Source organism: Schistocerca cancellata, chromosome 6 (assembly GCF_023864275.1).
Source record: "Schistocerca cancellata isolate TAMUIC-IGC-003103 chromosome 6, iqSchCanc2.1, whole genome shotgun sequence".
Lineage (NCBI taxonomy): Eukaryota > Metazoa > Arthropoda > Insecta > Orthoptera > Acrididae > Schistocerca > Schistocerca cancellata.
This window is the reverse complement of record NC_064631.1, coordinates 342,989,348-343,011,638: the sequence shown is the minus strand read 5'-3', so window position 1 is coordinate 343,011,638 and position 22,291 is coordinate 342,989,348.

Here is a 22,291-nt window from a genome sequence, read left to right as displayed (position 1 = left end):
ACGTGAGACTGTTCATTGGGAGACGGTCGCCATTTTAAACGAAGTGCTCAGTTACTGTGATGGAACTGCATTATATTGTTAATTACGTTAGTGATTTCATCAAAGCATGGGAAGAGTACTGCAGCAGTGTTAATGAGAAAATAGCCAGTCTTATCTCTTGCAGGAAACGTTATTACGAGAAACACAGACAGTGTCGTACTTCAATAGACAGTTCCTGTTAGAAAGGACCGATGGTCCTTCTTTAGATAAATCGGGTATTTTCTGCTTCAACATGTCATATTGCTGCACCGCTTAAAAATTAACCATCTTCGAACAGCTGCAATATATTTTTTTGATGCCGATGATGAATATTGTTAACTGTACGGTATCCCGGCCCTTAGCGCCCTTACGAACATCTTCTAGCGCTACACGGCTAAAAGAAATCCATAAAAGTCGTCACATGAGCTGAAAAACTCCAGTTCCGTAAAAATCTAGATTACTTGTGTGATATCAGAGATACACTCGTAGTCTGAATGATGAAAGCATCTGTTGCAGGCAAGAGAAAGAGAGAGAGGGGATCTGAAGTTAGCTGTGAAAGACGCTGTACGCTATGTGACTGCGAAAAAATCGAGAGAAAACGACTGTACGTCGACCAATTGGTGGCAATATGCAAAGAGTCCTGGGAGAAATGATCAGTATTCAGAAATGTGACGGGAACATACATTTCAAGCAAAAATAGGTAGTAAAAATTGACTCTAAAATGCTTATGATAAGAGCTAACAGCACTTCATCACCATTGTAATACACTGTAATAAGAAGTAATAAAAAGAGTTACACGCAGGAATTGTCTGAATGGGACGGATATCGGTAGATGTGATGTATATGTACAGAAAAACAAGTGAGGACAATTTCAAATAAATTGAATTATTTAACCCATCACGAATCGAGCGAGTCAGTAACACGTTGTTCCTCCTCTGACCCTTATGCAAGCAGTTTTTTGGTTCGCCTTGATTGACGGACTTGTTGGATATCCTCCTGAGGGAGGTCGTGTCTAATTCTGTCCGATCGTTAGATAGTCAAAATCCCGAGCTGTTTGAAGAGCGTTGCCATTGATGCTCCAAATGTCCTCACTTGGGGAAAGATCCGGCGACCTTGCTGGCCAAGGGATGGCTTGGCAAGTACGATGACGAGCAGTACAAACTCTCTCCGTGTGCAGGCGGGTATCATCTTGCTGAAATGTAAGTCTAGGGTGGCATGCCATGAAGAGCGACAGAACTAAGCGTACAATATCTCCGACGTACCTCGGTGCTGTGTGGGTGCCACAGATGCTCCTATTAATGAAAAAAATCTCTAAATATTTGCACCACACCAACCCTGTGAGTGTGACAAATATTCCAACCAGTGTTTCACTAGTGTCTCATTTCCCACGATATCTGGTCATTTTTATCTGCTGCTAGCTCATTTCACATAAGGACAGGATTTTTATTGAATTTTTCTATCTGAAGCCCACTTAACGAATAGCACACCAAAGGGCTGTTTCAGTCGTACCGGGAAACTTTTTCCACTTCATTCTTCCACCTTTTTAGTGCGACTGGTACTATAGGCAATTGCTTTTCCTGAATATTCCTTATTACGGCTTCCTGCGTGAACTCGTCCAATCCCAACTTTTAGATGAACTCTTTTTTGGTGACACATTGTCTCAAAATTTGCTTCACTGTACTCCCATTAAAAGTCCTCTTCAATGACTGTGTCACGGAACTTGCCTTTTCCGGCCTCAATGTAACATGCACATTTATCACCATATACTTTTCCAAAACTCCGTAAATCAAATATGTTTTCAAAAAAGTACGATGCAACGAAATATGTAAACGACGACTGTGGCACACTTGCATACGAAAACAAATGGCCCGACGTAGGCACTGCAATAATAAGGAATGAAATGGGTGTTGTATCCAGAGGTACGGCTGACCAGCATACCCTAACACGTAACGCATGAAGACACAAGAAAAAATAAATAAAACTACTAATATTAGCGCTTTATGTAGATTTACGTGCATAAAAACATAACAGCAGCAAAAGGCAACAACATTTACACTTCTCGTCTTGTTCTTATGTGTCACCATTAGGAGATTTACAGCATCTTGCATCTGTCATTATTAGAACAAAACGATTAACTGGAATAACGTAAATCCACCTGTAAGTGTATCTCACAAGAACACTTTGCAAACGAAAGTTTATCCAATTTACTGTCTGGCTTCTATGAATCTTCAAATTTGGCAATCGTCAAAAAATGCTCGGAAAAGCACGCATTCTTTTAAAAATTATTGTGATTTTCCCCTCCTTTTCAACTAAATCATAATATTGGGATGCAGACCTAAAATCGACGTTTCCACTATTCCGGCAATACACAACATATCGAAGTTTGCCCTGCACTGTGCGCAGAACATGAGATGAATTTCAGGGGTCAATCATTATAAACGGGAATAGTACTGTTTAGTGATACAGTCTACCTTAAATAACACTCAAAGTGATTTTCATATTAAACATTTATTTCTTTTACTGGATTCTATAGGTAACAGGGAATTTGGTTAATTTTAGCCTCTTCTTGTACTCGGGATGAGTAAAGTTCAAATTCTCGGCTAACCATCCAGACCTACAATTTCTGTACTTTTCTTGTAGTCGTATCACAAGTTTTGGCCGGCCGCTGTGGCCAAGCGATTCTAGGAGCTTCAGTTCGGAACCGCGCTGCTGCTATGGTCGCAGGTTCGAATCTTGCGTCGGTAATGGATGTCTGTGATGTCCTTAGGTTAGTTAGGTTTAAGTAGTTCTAAGTATAGGGGACTGATGACCTCAGACGTTAAGTTAAATAATGCTTTTAGCCATTTGAACCACAAGTTTTGGATACCAAAATTGTTTCTTCAAGAAATCGCGACACACACTTGGTTCCACCCTCATGCTATGTGAAACTGCTCTCCGACTAATGAGAGATCGTAGACAGTTCGTATCGCGAGTTGTGGAAACAAGAACCGTCGTGCTATATAAAACCGCGTTCCGGTTATTGAGACATCTTGTAGACAGTAGAATATCTGACTTTAAAGTCCTTATACCTGTATCTGAACTTAGGTAAAATATTCATAACTTACACGTAATACAAAATTGCATTTTTACGACATAATGTTACTAGGAACAGTCGTAGTCCGATTCACGTGAAAACGGCTGGCATAATTTTCCGTGGCGTCTCATTGAATGCGCAATATGTATACATCTGTACACTAACGATCCGGTGGAACGGGGTTAACTGCCATGTTGGGGAAGCAGCGCTTCGGTCTAACTGGTAAAATGAATAGTTCAACGTCACATGCAACTCACATTACCACAAACGCCACGAACTTCGTACCGGCCGCATACGTGACAACCGCGATGAAACGGCCAATGCGTGAGATAAACGCAGTACCAGAAACACACGAAATCCCTGGGGTTATTTGCATCATTGAGAACAAAAGAAATTATTCTGTGCCAATAGCAAAACAGTCAAGATTGTTTGTAGATTCCGTGACCTTGTAGAAGTCCTCAACACTGTTACGCTGAATGAGACGTCAGAAATCAGAAAAATACAAATGATCTCTGATGTCTGCATAACTGATAATTCTACATCGTCATTCGTAACATAAACTGGAAACCCTACTTTATACGTTCTTATCACACTCTTCCAGAGTAGAAACGCACCACTTTACAACTATTAGACTTCCAATTTCATCGTCATTTGACTTTGCTTCACCACAGCACAACGTAAGTTACAGCATATTCTTTGGTCCTTTTTCTGTACTTATACTGTACATATAGAGTTTTTCATGCCAAAAGCGCAACGTTTCTGTTACGCAAACAACTGGAATATTCATTACACCATTACGTACGACATTTAGCTGCATTTAGAATGTCAGATTCAAATTACACTAGGAAATGGGTTCAGTATAAAACCTGAAACCGATCGTGGAGTAAAATGAAGAACGTTTTGTCAGATACAGTAGTTATTCATCACATTTAAAAAAATTACATATCAGACCTCATTCTCGGGTAAGGCAAATGACGTGAGTCCATTGGATGCGATAAAATAAACCATTCCGTAAAGAAGGAGATGCCGCCTTATGTAGACTGTTGTTTTTTTCTTTTTTGTTTAAGTCATCAGTTTTCTGACTGGTTTGATGGGGCCCGACACTAATTCCTCTTCTGTGCGAACCTTTTCATCTCAGAGTACCACTTGCAACATACGTCCCCAATTATTTGATGGATGTATCCCAGTCTCTGTCTTCCTCTACAGACTTTACCCTCTACAGCTCCCTCTAGTACCTTGTAAGTTATTCCCTGGTGTCTTGACAGATATCCTATTATTTTGTCTCTTCTTCTTGTCAGTGTTCCTTTCCTTGTCGATTCTACACAGAATCTCCTTATTTTTCACCTGATCTATTCACCTAATTTTGAAAATTTTTCTTCCCTAAATAGAAATTTTGTCCAAACTTCGTTGCTCTTAATCCTGAAAATCTTCTTCCGTAGCATTATTGCGGCTCCTGCAAGCAAAGTGGATAAATAATTTTCTTAACAGTTCTTTTGTAGGTAGTTAGACGTAAAATAAATTTTGCGGTTCTCATATTTCCGAGTTTGTACCATGGTAGAGCTTTTCGTTATAGCCAATTACAGAGATAACACACTTTTGCATACAAACAGCCGTCATGTAAAACTTCAAAATAGATTCCACTTTGAAGTAGCTCATCAAATACCATTCACTCATGTAAGTAGGCTGTTTAGGTTTTTATGTTGGTAACACCATGTAGCGCTCTATATGGGAATCACTGACTGTGCTGTGTGTAGTCTGTGGCTGGTTTGCATTGTTGGAATTTGCTATTGTAGTGTTGGGCAGTTGGCTGTTAACAGCGCGTAGCGTTGCGCAGTTGGAGGTGAGCCGCCAGCAGTGGTGGCTGTGGGGCGGGAGATGGCGGAGTTTTGAGAGCGGATGATCTGGACGTGTGTCCATCAGAGACAGTAAATTTGTAAGACTGGATGTCATGAACTGATATATATATATATATATATATATATATATATATATATATATATATATAATGACTTTTGAACACTATTAAGGTAAATACATTGTTTGTTCTTTATCAAAATCTTTCATTTGCTATCTATGCCTATCAGTAGTTAGTGACTTAAGTAGTTAGAATGTTTTATTTAGCTGGCAGTATTGGTGCCCGCTGTATTGCAGTAGTTTGAGCAACGAAGATTTTAGTGAGGTAAGTGATTCATGAAAGGTATAGGTTATTGTTAGTCAGGGTTATTATTTTGTAGGGATTATCAAAAGTCAGATTGCGTTGTGCTAAAACTATTGTGTGTCAGTTTAGTGTTGATCAGATTAAGTAAAGAGAGTAATGTCTGAGTACGTTCAGTTTTGCTCAGCTGTTTGAAAAGCAAATAATGTAAGAGGTTTATCATCACTGTCATTCATAAATTTTTCTAAGGGTACGTTTCACTCTCTGTGATACAGTGATTACCTTAAACACTCTCTTGCTGCAAGCCAAACCGTGTTAATACAAGTGTAGCTAGTACCTAAAAAATTAAACTGCAATTTTTTCTGAGATTACTTTCCTAAATTTAAGCAGGTTGTCAAGCTAGAAATAATTTCTTTGTATGTCACTAGAACTGCCATAAAAGCACTGGTGTTGTCATACCTTTCATCTCAGGAACTTGGTAACATTGGTCCGTTAATGAAGAGTGCTCTATGTATTACACAGAGTATTCTAAGAGTGGATGCTGCCGACCTGACGCCTATCTACTGCTGGGCCATCCACTGGGTGACTGTACTCCTGACTGCTGCCGTCCTGTTGAACGGACATTTGACCCTATGTCAGCTACTCCCACTGTTTATCATCCTATGCGGGCCCGCACCTCCGTCATCATCCGAGCATGCGCCGTGGTTTGATCCCACCTGTCCCGGTACACTTTGTGCTGAGTGACGGGAGCACGCCAGCTGCCGCAGGTTCTATGCTGTGCCTGACGCACACCACTCCACTCCGTTCCTGAGTGAGGGCAACAGTCGCTGTGCTGATGGAATCACCTAGACGGCTGCTGCCATCGCCTGATGGAAGATTCCAAACCATGTCCGTCCGCCAGACCCTCCGTCTTCATTGGCTTAGTGGTTTCTCCAATCAGTACTGTTTCCACGACGGATCAAAGCCTGCCAGCTGCCGCAGGACTACAACCAAGCCGAGGGTGGTGAACTGCAGAATTCACTCATCACAGCGGTCACTCACCCCGGCTGCTACAGTTGCTATAAAGATTGCATATATTTTCCTGTCGTTGGATGTAAATGACGTAGCCCTGATGTACGAAGGTGTAGTAAGTTGCTCGCGGAGGTCTTCAGTAGTAGAGGTAGAGCCTGTCATGAATTTATTCGTTAATGTTCTCAGATGAACATTGTAATCTGGTATGGGTGGAGAGTGTGAATACTGTATTTGGAGTGCATCTTCATATTTTCGCAGCACAAAGACTGATGCATAAAATTTCTGGTATGCAGCCACATAAATTCGACTTCTTCTTCGAATATTTCGACTGAATACCATCCAGCCATCTTCAGAGTCGGCCGTGGTGACTGGCGCTCCAGCACTTGCTCCGTCCTTTTAAAGCCGTGGACCGCACCACTGCGCATACGGTCACAGATACACAAGGCGCCAGAGACGTTTATCGGCGCAAAGACGTACGACATACGCATGGATTTATATCTATGGCTGCGCTGTCGATCCACACTGTGATATCGGTTTATCACTGCGAGCTGCACCTTCGCGACGTCTTTGTGATTTTATTACAGAAATTGCCGTATTCCGTGATTTATCCCAACTGAAGCCGCTATCTCAGTTAATTAAATTCGTCTCCAACTGAATTTCAGTTGTTTCCTTCGCTACTGAGTCCCAGAAAGATGAAGTCGAGGCTAAAATTTCGACTTTATCGTACACTATAGAGTGTCTAGTGTCTGTACAATGCTCTCACCCAGCAGATTTATTAGGTTGTAAGAGACGGGTGTACCTGCGGTGCTCTGTGTATCTCTCCAGGACTGTACGTGTCGTCTGCCCGATGCATGAACGACCGCATTCACATGGGATCTTGTAAGCCCCAGCCTTCCGAAGCACCAAATCATCTTTAACAGAATCCAGGAGTGCTGCTGTCTTCGATGGAGGGCGACAAACCAGTTTCACTTTGTGGTTACTGAGGATCCGTCCTATTTTTGACTACAGGCTTCCCACATATAGCTGAAAAGCCATCGATTTAAAACATTCCGTGTCTTCTTCTGCTTTTCTTATATCCACGGTAGGTTTAATTTGTAGCACCTTGCGTACCTGCTGTGAAGAATACCGGTTGGCTTCAAAGACTCTTCTCAGATGTAAAAGCTCGTGCTCCAGACTGCTCTCGTCAGCAGTGACGCACGCTCTAGAGTTCTCAGTACACTCATCATCTGCGAAGGATGATGGCAGCCATTTGTACGTAAATATAAATCCGTATGGGTCGGTTTTCGATGTACTGCAAAGTTGTGGAAATTTGAGGTAAATTCCTATAGGACCAAACTGCTGAAGTCGCCGGTCCCTAGGCTTAGAAGCTACTTAATCTCATTCAAACTAATTCACGCTATGGACAACACACACACCCATGCCCGAGGGAGGACTCAAACCTCCGAAGGGGGGAGCCGTGTGAACCGTAGCAAGCTGCCAGAGACCCCGAGGCTACCCCGCACGGCTTCCATATACTGCGTGTCCACAAGTGGTATCATCTTTGCGCCGTACGAACACATCCAAAAATGAAAGGCATTAATGTTTTTTGATTTCCATCTTGTACTGAATTTGTCTGTGGATGGAATTCAGATGATTTAGAAATTCTGTTAACTTGTCTTCACCATGGAGTCACAGTACAAACGTATCATCAACATACCTCCAAAACACTGTGGGCTTCAAGCTAGCAGATTCCAGTTTCTGCTCCTCGCAGTCCTCCATAAAAAAGTTGGCCACCAAAGGTGACAAAGGGCTACCCATGGCTACACCGTCAGCTAGTTCGTAAAATTTGTTATTGAATAAAAAATATGTCGAGGTCAAAACAGATTCAAACAAAGCTGAAACCTCTATATCGAAAATGTTTCCAATGAGAAACAATGACTGCGAAAGAGGAACCTTCGTGAACGACAACACTACATCGAAACTAACTGACATATCAGAACTGATCCGTTTGAGTGATTTCAGTTTGCGAATGAAGTCAACAGAGCTACGTATGTGATGAGCGCATTTACCCACCAGAGGTCTTAATAAAGATGCTAAGTGTTTGGCATAATCATAGTTTGGAGAGCCGACGTTACTCACTATCGCACGCAGAGGAACTCCATTCTTGTGGATGGAAGTCCAAAAAGCCTTAGAAGCACCACACCACTTGGTTTCAATCTTCGCACAACTTCTGGTGGAAGGGGTCAGGCGTCAAGAAGCGAAGCAGTCTTCCTTACCACCTGGATGGTGGGGTCTTCACTTACCTTCCGGTATGTGCTGTCACTCAGTAAACTGTTCATTTTATCATGATAGTCATCATGAGACATTAAAACAGTGGCATTACCTTTATCAGCTGGAAGAATCACCGTCCCGGTATCCTGGCGAAGTTTACGTAGTGCAGCCCTCTCTGCCACAGATATGTTACTTCTTTGTGGGCGAGCCTTCATAACTGCTCGAGAAGTTTCGCATCTTATTTCTTCTGATGATTCCGTAGAAAGAGGACGAACAGCTTCTTCAACGGCAGTGATGAAAACTGCTGTTGGTAAAACCTTCGGCGTGGGTGCGAAGTTAAGTCCTTTACTAAATCCATCGTCCAAATCTCTATCCGTCATATTAATGATGGAGCGTCGATTAACAGTTCCTTGCTACGAAGACGTTTCTAGGGTAACTCAATAGATATCTTTTGATGCAGGCGATAAAGTTGTTCTGAAACCAGGTCCAATTTTCGGCGAGTAAAACGGATCCTCTCTTTAAAAATAGCAGCACCAGCTTTCCTTAAAATCTTATTCATGGAAGTCAACTTTACAAAATGCACTAACCCGGCCATGGTCACGGCATCTTAATAAAATCTCAAAGAGCTCAGTAACCTCACTCTCATGTGTCTTAGCTTATTCAGTCGGCGAACCCTTAAAACCATCTCCTCCCAGAAGAGATATTTGATGTTCATCTTCATATTTTCGAGGCGCAAAGACTAATTTCGGCTCAGTGTGAAGATGAATGGACGGTATTCGGCCCAGATAGTCGAATTTATGCGGCTGCCAGCCCGTAATTTTATGGATCACTGTATTTCGTATTTGTTGTCTTGGTTAGTGCCCATGTGTGTTACAGGGGCGGAAAGATATTTGAGTTATATATATGTACACTACTGGCCATTACAATTGCTACACCAATAAGAAATGCGGATGATAAACGGGTATTCATTGGACAAATAGACTAAAACTGACATGTGATTACATTTTCAACCAATTTGGGTGCATACATCCTGAGGAATCAGTACCCAGAGCAACCATCTGTGGACGTAATAACGATCTTGATACACCTGGGCATTGATTCAAACAGAGCTTGGATGGCGTGTACAGGTACAGCTGCCCATGCAGCTTCAACACGATACCACAGTTCATCAAGAGTAGTGACCAGACGTTTTCAGTTGGTGAGATATCTGGAGAATATGCTGGTCAGGGCAGCAGTCCAACATTTTCTGTACCCAGAAAGGCCCGTAAGGACCTGCAACATGCGGTCGTGCATTATCCTGCTGAAATGTAGGGTTTCGCAGGATCGAATGAAGGGTAGAGCCACGGGTCGTAACAAATATGAAATGTAACGTCCACTGTTCAAAGTGCCGTCAATCCGAACAAGAGGTGACCGAAACATGTAACCAATGGCACCCCATACCATCAAGCCGGGTAATGCGGCAGTATGGCGACGACGAACACATGCTTCCAATATGCGTTCACCGCGATATCGCCAAACACGTATGCGACCATCATGATGCTGTAAACAGAACCTGGATTCATCCGAAAAAATGACGTTTTGCCATTCGTGCACCCAGGTCCGTAGTTCAGTACACCATCGCAGGCGCTCCTGTCTGTGATGCAGCGTCAAGGGTAACCGCAGCCATGGTATCCGAGATGATTGTCCATGCTGCTGCAAACGTCATCGAACTGTTCGTGCAGATGATTGTTGTTTTGCAAACGTCCGAATCTGTTGACTCAGGGTTCGAGATGCGGCTGCACGATCCGTTACAGCCATCCGGATAAGATGCCTGTCATCTCTACTGCTAGTGATAAGAGGCCGTTGGGATCCAGCACGGCGTTCCGTATTACCCTCCTGAACCTACCGATTCTATATTCTGCTAAAAGTCATTGGATCTCGACCAACGTGAGCAGCAATGTCATGATACGATAAACCGCAATCGCGATAGTGTACAATCCGACCTTTATCAAAGTCGGAGACGTGATGGTACGCATTTCTCCTCCTTACAGGAGGCATCACAACAACGTTTCACCAGGCAACGCTGGTCAAGTGCTGTTTGTGTAAGAGAAATCGGTGTTATGCTTTCCTCATGTCAGCATGTTGTAGTTGTCGCCACCGGCGCCAACCTTGTGTGAATGCTCTGAAAACCTAATCATTAGAATATCACAGCATGTTCTTCCTGTCAGTTAAATTTCGCATATGTAGCACGTTGTCCTCGTGGTGTAGCAATTTTAATGGCCAGTAGTGTATATAGTATTACCTGGGAAATTCTACTTACTAAATTCTTAAATTATGCCCATTTTTTTTGAATCTATAGGTCTGGACAGAGTTATGTTCATATTTATTGCGTAACATCGTTGCTGTCATTGCAATTCTGTAAAGTTCTTATATTCTTCATAAATGCTTTAATAAAATAAGCACACGCCTGTGAAACCCCCAGCCCAAGAGGCACTCCACCGAATCCGATCGGCACACTACATACTGGAATTACAAGAACGCGTCGTCTTCGCACCAAAACTACGATTTTTGGCTGTTCAGGAAGAAATTGTTGCCTTTACTTGGATCAAATGGCTCTGAGCACTATGGGACTCAACTTGTGAGGTCATCAGGCCCCTATAACTTACAACAACTTAAACCTAACTAAACTAAGGACTCCACTCACATCCATGCCCGAGGCAGCATTCGAACCTTCGACCGCAGAGGTCGCGCGGTTCCAGACTGTAGCGCCTAGAACCGCTCGGTCACTCCGGCCGGCTGGTTGCCTTTACTCCACAGACATTGAGACACCTCATTACGATGAGGACTAACCATATTTCACCGAAGGGGATACCAGCATAGTCTAAGTAAATGCGCTGTCATTGTAGCTGCGGCGTCAGCCTTAGTGAGAATTTCAGGAGCGGTTCCGCCTATAGTATGTGGCGATAAAGGTAGCGTACAAGTTAGAGTGTTCTGTGGCTTGGGACTCGCCTAGTGGCCAGTAGACTCGCTGCAAGGACAATGTATTGGTGCATCACGCCTAGTCGGCTGCATTCAGAAGCTGCTTGATGCAGGGCTGGAGTCGCGTATTAATGACAGCCCAACACATAACCTTACCCGCTGAAGGGATAACATCCTGAAGGCTTGTAGCTGATGTCGTGGCGAGTGCTGTATTCATCAGCGGATGACGTGTTTCAGTATCTGCAGTATGAGCACCAAACATTTCGCCTGCCTTGGTTACGCAACCACCCACCATACGAGCACCATCAATTTGCCCACGGTCGAATTTACTTAGATCTGAAATATCTAAGGCACGACTGCACAGAACACATTCCTGACCAGAACTGAACCTTGAAACATACCGAGCACATTGAATAGTTGACGTTCACAGTCAAATACAGTGGCGCAACCGGCAAGCTTGGATAGCATCTGCATTTATTTTGAATTATGCATTTCTCGCGGTATTTCCATATTTTTGTCCAATTCCCTTATATACAAAAGGTGCTTCGATACACCAGCGGCTACACATGCTTTCCTTAGCAAGTTGCGGCTCATTCCAAACCAGTGAGCGAATCAAAGGGAGGAGCCGCTCTCTGCGTTAGCAACGTCAGTGGGCAGCAACCGATCCGATCAGACGTGTATCGTCTATAGGGACACACAGTAACCCCGAGCATCTGCGTGCGGCTCAAAGGGCGACGACCGTTCTGTCTCCTGCTGCAGCCACCGTAACAGGCATCTCTGGTTACCTGCACTCAGCAGTATGGCGTTACACCACAACAGCCGTATATGCTGATGCCTTCAGTTGCCCTACGTGCATTAATTACGTAGATGTCATCCTTTAATTCTGGGCAAGCGACTGTCATATTTGATTAGTTGTGCATTACTGTTGTGATTTTATTTCTAGTCAAATAAGTAAGTAAAGAACTCCACAACAGCCTGTCCCAAGTTCTTCTGAAGAAGATGGCGCGTGTCGAGGATGTCTCCAGACGTCCAATTTTTCGATATGTTCGTCCTTTTTAAGTAGGAGGAGATGACCAGAGCCGACAGGAATATTACAATTTTCAGCCGGGCTCGTTGGTGTGCAGAGATCAATGGTAGTCGGCGCAAGAGGCGCCATCATCTCAGCCCAGTTTCTATGAGCTGCCTGTTAATAGTCCATGTGGTCACTAAAACGGCAGTTGCATATCTGATCCATGATTATGGGGAATCCGCGGCTCTGGCTAGCTCTCTGGCGATTGCTTAGTAATTACATTGTTCTCGTGTCTCTTGATCGAACTCCTCCTTCTTGACGCCGTATTCATCCATGTTTTGCCCATTCCTACCAACAATGCCGCATAGTGGCATGTTCCTATTCGAATATCTAGTGATTCGCCGTTTAATCCAATAGGCTTCATTAAGCCCAACAACACGTCCTCTATCAAATGCTGACATACATATATATTGTTCACGCGCACGTCTGCGGGGCATAGTTACTATCCGACAGAGCATACGGAATGAAATTCGCCGACACTATATGCTAGTACCGACGTGTCGCTTATTGACTATCCTTACCATCTGAAAGGTGAACCTGTGTTGCACATTCATCCATCAGCCACCAAAGCTAATAATGTTGCATTTTTCGTCGATAACAGTACGATTATCGATTTGTAAACAGTTTGCATAACTCCTTCGTAGCGCGTGGTTGTTTTTGTATGAAAATGTAATTAATTATGGTACAGAAATGTGACCTCTTACGAGTAAAATTACAGTCGTGATCAGAACAATAAGAACTGATTTTATGAGGAAATCCCTGCTGATCATCTGTGAATGTAGGATCAAAACATTTAAAATCTGAGAAAAAATGAAAGTCAGACAATCGAAAAGGAGCCGCTTGAAAAATAAAAGTCTGCGGTGGTTAGGGCACAATAAAGGAACGAGCAGAGGGAGGCGGCCTAAGAAGGTTTTAAGTGGGCCCCGAGAGGAACTAAAAAGCCATGGCCACCTCTGGCACGGAGGTTATATACTGAAAAGCCAAAGAAACTGATGCACCAGCTTAACATCGTGTAGGGCCCCCGCGAGCTCGCAGAAACGCCGCAACACGACGTGACATGGACTCGACTAACGTCTGAAGTCGTGCTGCAGGGAGATAACAACATGAACCCTGCAGTGCTGTCCATAAATCCGTAAGAGCACGAGGAGTAGGAGATTTCTGGACTGCACGTTGGAAGTCATTTTTAAATATTTTGATCCTACATTCACAGATGATCAGCAGGGATCTCCTCATAAAATCAGTTCTTATTGTTCTGATCACGACCGTAATTTTACTGACAAACTGCCTATTGGCTTATGTCTCGGGTTCTCCGGCCGACGTTCATCTAATGATTTTACAGACGATTCGCCAGCACGAGTGGCTGGCATTGTCAAAGCTTCACCCTCCATTGCCGGTGGTGGACTGGAGCCGAGTTCGCGGCTGCAGACTATATGTACCTGGCGTGCCAACGTCCGAGGGCTTCTCCGCGGTCATTTCCGGTGCGGTTCTCCTTTTGCTATCTCCGACGGTCGTTCGCTGCAGTACGGGCAGCCAGGATCCGTTTACCTTACGGCTTTCCTCTTTCTTGTTGAAATTGTTCGCGTGGTTTTGTACTTCTACAGTTTCTCTGAACAAGCGCGTGTGATAGTGCTTCTCTACAGCCAAAACTTCCGTTTTGGCGAATTTTGTTACGTGGCCGGTCGCACTCAGTGCGTGCTCTGCCACGGCCGATGTCTCCACCTGCCGACCTGCAATGTCGCTTATGCTCTTTGATCCTGGTGTTAATTGGTCGTCTAGTCACTTTGACATAAACTTTTCCGCATGTGCATGGTATACGATATATTACCGATACTGCAAGTGGGTCTCTTTTCTCCTTCGCCGATCTAAGACACTCTCTGATCTCCTTGTCGGTTTGAAAATCGTCTTTACGCCGTGTTTGCGCAAAATAAGGCCGATTCTGTCCGTCACTCTGGGAACGTATGGCAGAAAGGCCGTACCGGACATTTCTTTTTCTGATTCCTTGCTTCACCGAGTATTTGGATCTGTTACACTTGTAATATAATTTGTGGAGCACCCATTGCTCCTCAGAACACTTTCCAGGTGTTGCATTTCTCGTCTGAGGTGTTGCGGCAAGAAGAATATTTGAGCGCGCCAGTTACATATAGTCTGCGGCCGCGAGATCGGCTCCAGTTCACCACCGGCTATGGAGGGTGAAGCCTTGACAATACCAGCCGATCGTCCTCGCGAAACGTCAGTAAAATCATTAGATGAACGTCGGCCGAAGAACCTGAGACAGAAGCCAATAGCCAGTTTGTCAACAAGTTGCCACGAAAGCCTTAACAATTTCGTAAATTTAGTCGTAAGAGGCCACATTTCTGTACCATAATTAACTACATTTTAATACCAAAACAACGACGCACTACGAAGTAGTTACGCAAACTGTTTACAAATCGATATTCACACAGTAGTGAAATGGTCGTACGGGAAAATCCCTCATCGCTACTTCGGAGATGCTGTGTCCCATCGGTCGTGCGCCGGGTGTAACACCACGTTAAAGCTTACTTAAATCTTGATAACCTGTCATTGTAGCAGCAGTAACCGATCTAACAACTGAACCAAACACTTTTCTTATACAGGCACTGACGACAGCAGCGCCGTATTCTGCCTGCTTACATACCGTTTTAATTGAATATGCTCGCCTATACCAGTTCCTTTGGTGCCTCAGTGTATAGCTAAGGGAATTATTTAGATACTGCTTCTAGGTAAATTAAAGAGTTATTTGGAGAAAGGAAAAGCAACCCTATAAATATGTGAGATCAGATGGAAAAGTGGTGCCAAGCATCTGTCCCGTAATGTCGACTTACGGAATACAATTTCATTACTATTTCTACCATTTATCCTTCATCTCACTGACTGTTCCTTGTATCCACTGGTATGGCAGCCTGCTTACACATGGTTACAGGCGTGATACTATCTACTACCCATCTTTCACTTGCATTAAATAACTACTATTACTAGTTTTTAGTTTAATGTGGGGAAACGATATTTTTTTTTTTTTACTAACGTGGGAGTATTGGAAAACATATGCAATCATTTGTCAGTTTCCCGAGTTTATTGTGTAAATTATCCCTTACGTTGTAAATGTATGTCCTGTGGCAGACTTTATAACCTTGTGGTTTTGCTGCAGGTGTAAAATATTGTTGGCATTGTAATTACATAGCCTGAAAATTACATTGGGTGTGAAAGGTAATGTAATGGCTCTCGTTAGGGATATACCTTTCATAAGTAAAGGAATGCGTGACAAGCCGAATCACACCAGTCCGATAACGACTCAAAAAAAGTGAAGATCTAGGAAATTTTGTTATTAAAATAAGAAAGCGTGAGTCACGGGATTCGAGGTGAGTGCGCGCGTGTGAGAGTTGGAGACAGGAGCAATTTTGGAAGTTTTTCTGCAGAGATCTACTTGGTTCTCCTTGACTAAATAAGGGCAACGTTGAGACTGTTGAATACCAATTTTCTACGCCATATTATCATGCAAATAGAGGTTACTGCTGTGTTAAATCCGAAGATTATTAAAATATTGCGCTCGTGGATTTGATTTGTGTGGAAGGTGGAAGTTTAATAAGTCGGACTTCATAATAAGAACTGCGAACCGTGTTTAGCAGATATTGAATCGTATCTGTCTGTGATTTGTTCTTCACGGTAGTGTCTTCGTGGCTGTATTACGAAGAAACTAGCATTTCACGTAAACGACTGTGTTGGCACAGCAAAGATTAAACAGACAGGAGCTACCGACTGTATCCACATTTCGCACATTTTACGTGTTGCTTGAGTGGACTAAAGTAAATGTGCATGCTCTTACAAAATGAACTTGGAGACGGCATTTATTTCTTAACCTTGCCTTTTACTAGTTCCTCATCCGTGATCGTTGCCACTTCCACCTCATAACTAAAACGGTGAACTCCCAGCGCAGAACTCTTTCATGCAATATTAAAATGTGTCATTGACGGAAATGAAACATTGACGATAAACCCTTACCAAGATTTTACATTCTCTAATGTTGTAACAGCAGCCGCAGATTTTATTGCAGCAACTGCCGGGCTACAGTACGCGGAGGTATGTCCTCTCTGACATTTACTTTGTCTTTGACGAAACTAAGCAGTGTCAAGAAAAAATTATTTTATGAACTTTGTACGTCAATATTTATTTAAGACAATGAGCTTAACTATATCTACGGTAGTTTCAAAATTAAAGACAGTAAAGGATGAAAAGATTACCGCCTTCGGGAAAGAATTCACTTGAAGCTGAAAGTAAAACTGTAACTTATCCCACAGTAGAAGATGTTGGAATGTAAACAATCAACTCTTACAGAGAACGATGTATTTGAGTGAAACTTGGCTATAGCAATAGGCAAACCATTCGAATTGAATATACACTCCTGGAAATTGAAATAAGAACACCGTGAATTCATTGTCCCAGGAAGGGGAAACTTTATTGACACATTCATGGGGTCAGATACATCACATGATCACACTGACAGAACCACAGGCACATAGACACAGGCAACAGAGCATGCACAATGTCGGCACTAGTACAGTGTATATCCACCTTTCGCAGCAACGCAGGCTGCTATTCTCCCATGGAGACGATCATAGAGATGCTGGATGTAGTCCTGTGGAACGGCTTACCATGCCATTTCCACCTGGCGCCTCAGTTGGACCAGCGTTCGTGCTGAACGTGCAGACCGCGTGAGACGACGCTTCATCCAGTCCCAAACATGCTCAATGGGGGACAGATCCGGAGATCTTGCTGGCCAGGGTAGTTGACTTACACCTCCTAGAGCACGTTGGGTGGCACGGGATACATGCGGACGTGCATTGTCCTGTTGGAACAGCAAGTCCCCTTGCCGGTCTAGGAATGGTAGAACGATGGGTTCGATGACGGTTTGGATGTACCGTGCACTATTCAGTGTCCCCTCGACGATCACCAGTGGTGTACGGCCAGTGTAGGAGATCGCTCCCCACACCATGATGCCGGGTGTTGGCCCTGTGTGCCTCGGTCGTATGCAGTCCTGATTGTGGCGCTCCCCTGCACGGCGCCAAACACGCATACGACCATCATTGGTACCAAGGCAGAAGCGACTCTCATCGCTGAAGACGACACGTCTCCATTCGTCCCTCCATTCACGCCTGTCGCGACACCAGTGGAGGCGGGCTGCACGATGTTGGGGCGTGAGCGGAAGACGGCCTAACGGTGTGCGGGACCGTAGCCCAGCTTCATGGAGACGGTTGCGAATGGTCCTCGCCGATACCCCAGGAGCAACAGTGTCCCTAATTTGCTGGGAAGTGGCGGTCCGGTCCCCTACGGCACTGCGTAGGATCCTACGGTCTTGGCGTGCATCCGTGCGTCGCTGCGGTCCGGTCCCAGGTCGACGGGCACGTGCACCTTCCGCCGACCACTGGCGACAACATCGATGTACTGTGGAGACCTCACGCCCCACGTGTTGAGCAATTCGGCGGTACGTCCCCCCGGCCTCCCGCATGCCCACTATACGCCCTCGCTCAAAGTCCGTCAACTGCACATACGGTTCACGTCCACGCTGTCGCGGCATGCTACCAGTGTTAAAGACTGCGATGGAGCTCCGTATGCCACGGCAAACTGGCTGACACTGACGGTGGCGGTGCACAAATGCTGCGCAGCTAGCGCCCTTCGACGGCCAACACCGCGGTTCCTGGTGTGTCCGCTGTGCCGTGCGTGTGATCATTGCTTGTACAGCCCTCTCGCCGTGTCCGGAGCAAGTATGGTGGGTCTGACACACCGGTGTCAATGTGTTCTTTTTTCAATATCCAGGAGTGTATTTAGAATGTAAGTTTTTCAACTAGATAGTTTAAACGGAGCAAAAAAACAATTAGTGTTTATAAGTAATTTGAAATGCCAGATATTCCATATATCTGAAGTGCCAGACATTGCATACATTCCTAATTACATCACACAGTCACCCGCTATCACCAAGTCGTTAGGTAAGTAAATGTCACCGTTACATTTAGTTATTTAATAGCTTACATTAGTAATATTCATCTATCTGCTACTTCAAAACGGTAACACGCCATTCGAATGTTTTACTGGGTAGTAAGTTTGAGAGAGAGAGCACGCATGTTGCCAGTGAATCCAGCATTTTGGTAGAAATATACAACAGCTAGTTGGAGTAGGCTTTCCTTCAACTGTCATAACAAGGTAAATAGTAAAGTAGGTACTTTCATACAGGGAATAACATCTAAAAGGTTATATCTGGCGACCGAGACACGACACAAATATTATTATAAAAGCAGCATCAGCTGTACCAGACCAGTTCAGAAATTTTTGGATTAAAAATAGACACTGAGCAATAAGTTACGGTTGCCTGGTATCAAGCTATTGAAAGTAATGGAAATTTCATCAGTGGGGGATAGACCAGAACAAGCTGATAAGGAAGAAATTGGGGGGGGGGAGGGGGGCGGGGTGACAGGGACATCCCACAGTGAAACTCAGTTGTCCATATGAAATACCGTGCTAGAAGCCGGTCCAGTGGCAGAAATGAGTAACTGTCTCATGTTGAGTCAGCTGTTTAATATGATGAAAGAGATGAAAGCATGTCAAAGTAAGCTGGAAGCTGAAGTCACATCATGTCAGTGTGAACTGATAGGTAAAACAGAAACGGGTAAAACTAAACTCGAATCTAAAACAGAAACTGGACAGACTTGATTGGAAGCAGAGATTACAGAAGCATCAGTAGCAGCTGTGAAAATTAGCCAAAGCAGCGTAGAAATTGTACAGGATGCAATAAAACGTGAGCTCAAAAATCTGTGGCAAGAGCCGAAAGAGAAGATTAAAGCGGTAAAAAAACGGACACAAAGTATCTCACAACGGACTGATTAAGTGAAGCTGGTAAAAGGTAGAGTGAAAGAAAGAGGCGGAAAAAACAAGAGCTAAAACAGATCTACAGGAAGAAACTGCTGTTGTTACAGTTATAAAAGAGATATATCAGATGGGCTAGAAATTACAAGAAAGCTCAAGGTGTGTTGACATGTGCTGAGTGACACACGAAATATTTGGTTGGCATTGTGAGGAAGTAAAATTTAGAAGTTGAGAATTTATAACACGAGAATTGATGTACAGCAAGGTCCGAGAAGGAATATACTGCTCTTTGAATGGAAGAAGTAATTAGCTACCTAAAGAATGTAGCCCGCAATAGGCATATGAAGTTCAAAATCAGTATCAAACCTTTGAAAAGTTTAATCAAAGTTCATTCAAAATTTTTGATTCGGTGGAATCAAGAAAAGGTGGTGAGAGAATTTACAGTGTGGCTACGTTATTGAGAGAGGCGTATTAACACACTTTATCATACAGATATGATTTTGAATGACGAATGTTTTGGAGGATACTTCATAATGTGGTGCAAATATCGGTTAGAGGAAAACCTGAGAGTAATTTATATAGCTTTATGATGTAAGTGGAATGCTCTTAAAGTAATTTCAGCAATCTTAGGGTATGAAGGTCACGTATGAATTATACACTCCTGGAAATGGAAAAAAGAACACATTGACACCGGTGTGTCAGACCCACCATACTTGCTCCGGACACTGCGAGAGGGCTGTACAAGCAATGATCACACGCACGGCACAGTGGACACACCAGGAACCGCGGTGTTGGCCGTCGAATGGCGTTAGCTGCGCAGCATTTGTGCACCGCCGCCGTCAGTGTCAGCCAGTTTGCCGTGGCATACGGAGCTCCATCGCAGTCTTTAACACTGGTAGCATGCCGCGACAGCGTGGACGTGAACCGTATGTGCAGTTGACGGACTTTGAGCGAGGGCGTATAGTGGGCATGCGGGAGGCCGGGTGGACGTACCGCCGAATTGCTCAACACGTGGGGCGTGAGGTCTCCACAGTACATCGATGTTGTCGCCAGTGGTCGGCGGAAGGTGCACGTGCCCGTCGACCTGGGACCGGACCGCAGCGACGCACGGATGCACGCCAAGATCGTAGGATCCTACGCAGTGCCGTAGGGGACCGCACCGCCACTTCCCAGCAAATTAGGGACACTGTTGCTCCTGGGGTATCGGCGAGGACCATTCGCAACGGTCTCCATGAAGCTGGGCTACGGTCCCGCACACCGTTAGGCCGTCTTCCGCTCACGCCCCAGCATCGTGCAGCTCGCCTCCAGTGGTGTCGCGACAGGCGTGAATGGAGGGACGAATGGAGACGTGTCGTCTTCAGCGATGAGAGTCGCTTCTGCCTTGGTGCCAATGATGGTCGTATGCGTGTTTGGCGCCGTGCAGGTGAGCGCCACAATCAGGACTGCATACGACCGAGGCACACAGGGCCAACACCCGGCATCATGGTGTGGGGAGCGATCTCCTACATTGGCCGTACACCACTGGTGATCGTCGAGGGGACACTGAATAGTGCACGGTACATCCAAACCGTCATCGAACCCATCGTTCTACCATTCCTAGACCGGCAAGGGGACTTGCTGTTCCAACAGGACAATGCACGTCCGCATGTATCCCGTGCCACCCAACGTGCTCTAGGAGGTGTAAGTCAACTACCCTGGCCAGCAAGATCTCCGGATCTGTCCCCCATTGAGCATGTTTGGGACTGGATGAAGCGTCGTCTCACGCGGTCTGCACGTCCAGCACGAAAGCTGGTCCAACTGAGGCGCCAGGTGGAAATGGCATGGCAAGCCGTTCCACATGACTACATCCAGCATCTCTACGATCGTCTCCATGGGAGAATAGCAGCCTGCATTGCTGCGAAAGGTGGATATACACTGTACTAGTGCCGACATTGTGCATGCTCTGTTGCCTGTGTCTATGTGCCTGTGGTTCTGTCAGTGTGATCATGTGATGTATCTGACCCCATGAATGTGTCAATAAAGTTTCCCCTTCCTGGGACAACGAATTCACGGTGTTCTTATTTCAATTTCCAGGAGTGTATAAATGATTCACCAAGATACAACAGCAACAATGGACGTGGAGTTTGCACCAGAGAGGCAATTACAGATAAAATACTGGAGGGAGGAGCAGAAATGGGAGAAAGAGATAGAATGAGATACCGAGGAAAACGAAGTTACACACATGTGAAGGTCAGCACAAACATGAGATGGAATCACCAGCCACAACATGATCAGAAACGTCGTGGCGGTGGTTGTTTAAAAATATTTGAAGGGACAGCGCTAAACCAAGACAAGAGCAAGAATTACATTGGCAGTTTATGCAACAGTGGCACCTCGTACAGTATCAGTGAGGGACAGCCAAAGTGTTTCAACTTAGAACTGGGATCTGTAGAGAAGTCAACGTTGTTAGTCAGCCCAAAGGTTTTCCATTGGGTCCAAGTCGGGATTTTGGTCAGGCCAGTCCATTTCAGTAAATTTATTATCCGCTAACCACAATTTCACAGAGTCTGCGGTATGAAAATGTGATTTGACATGCTGATACAAACAATCATCGTCTTTGAATTGTCCCTCTTCTGTACACAGTACACATTACTAAAACTTCACAGATTCTGCTTTATGACAAGATGAGTTGTCATGCTGATGATATCATCGTCTTTGAATTGTCTCTCTACTGTACACAGTACACATTGCTGTAAAATATGCTCATATCCTTCCGCGTTTAGAGATTTCTTAAGTACAATAATGAGACGACACCCTAATCACGAAAAACACCCTCATATCATGATACCGTATCTTTCGTACATCACTACTGGCAGTACATATGAGGCAGGTAACTCTATCCAGG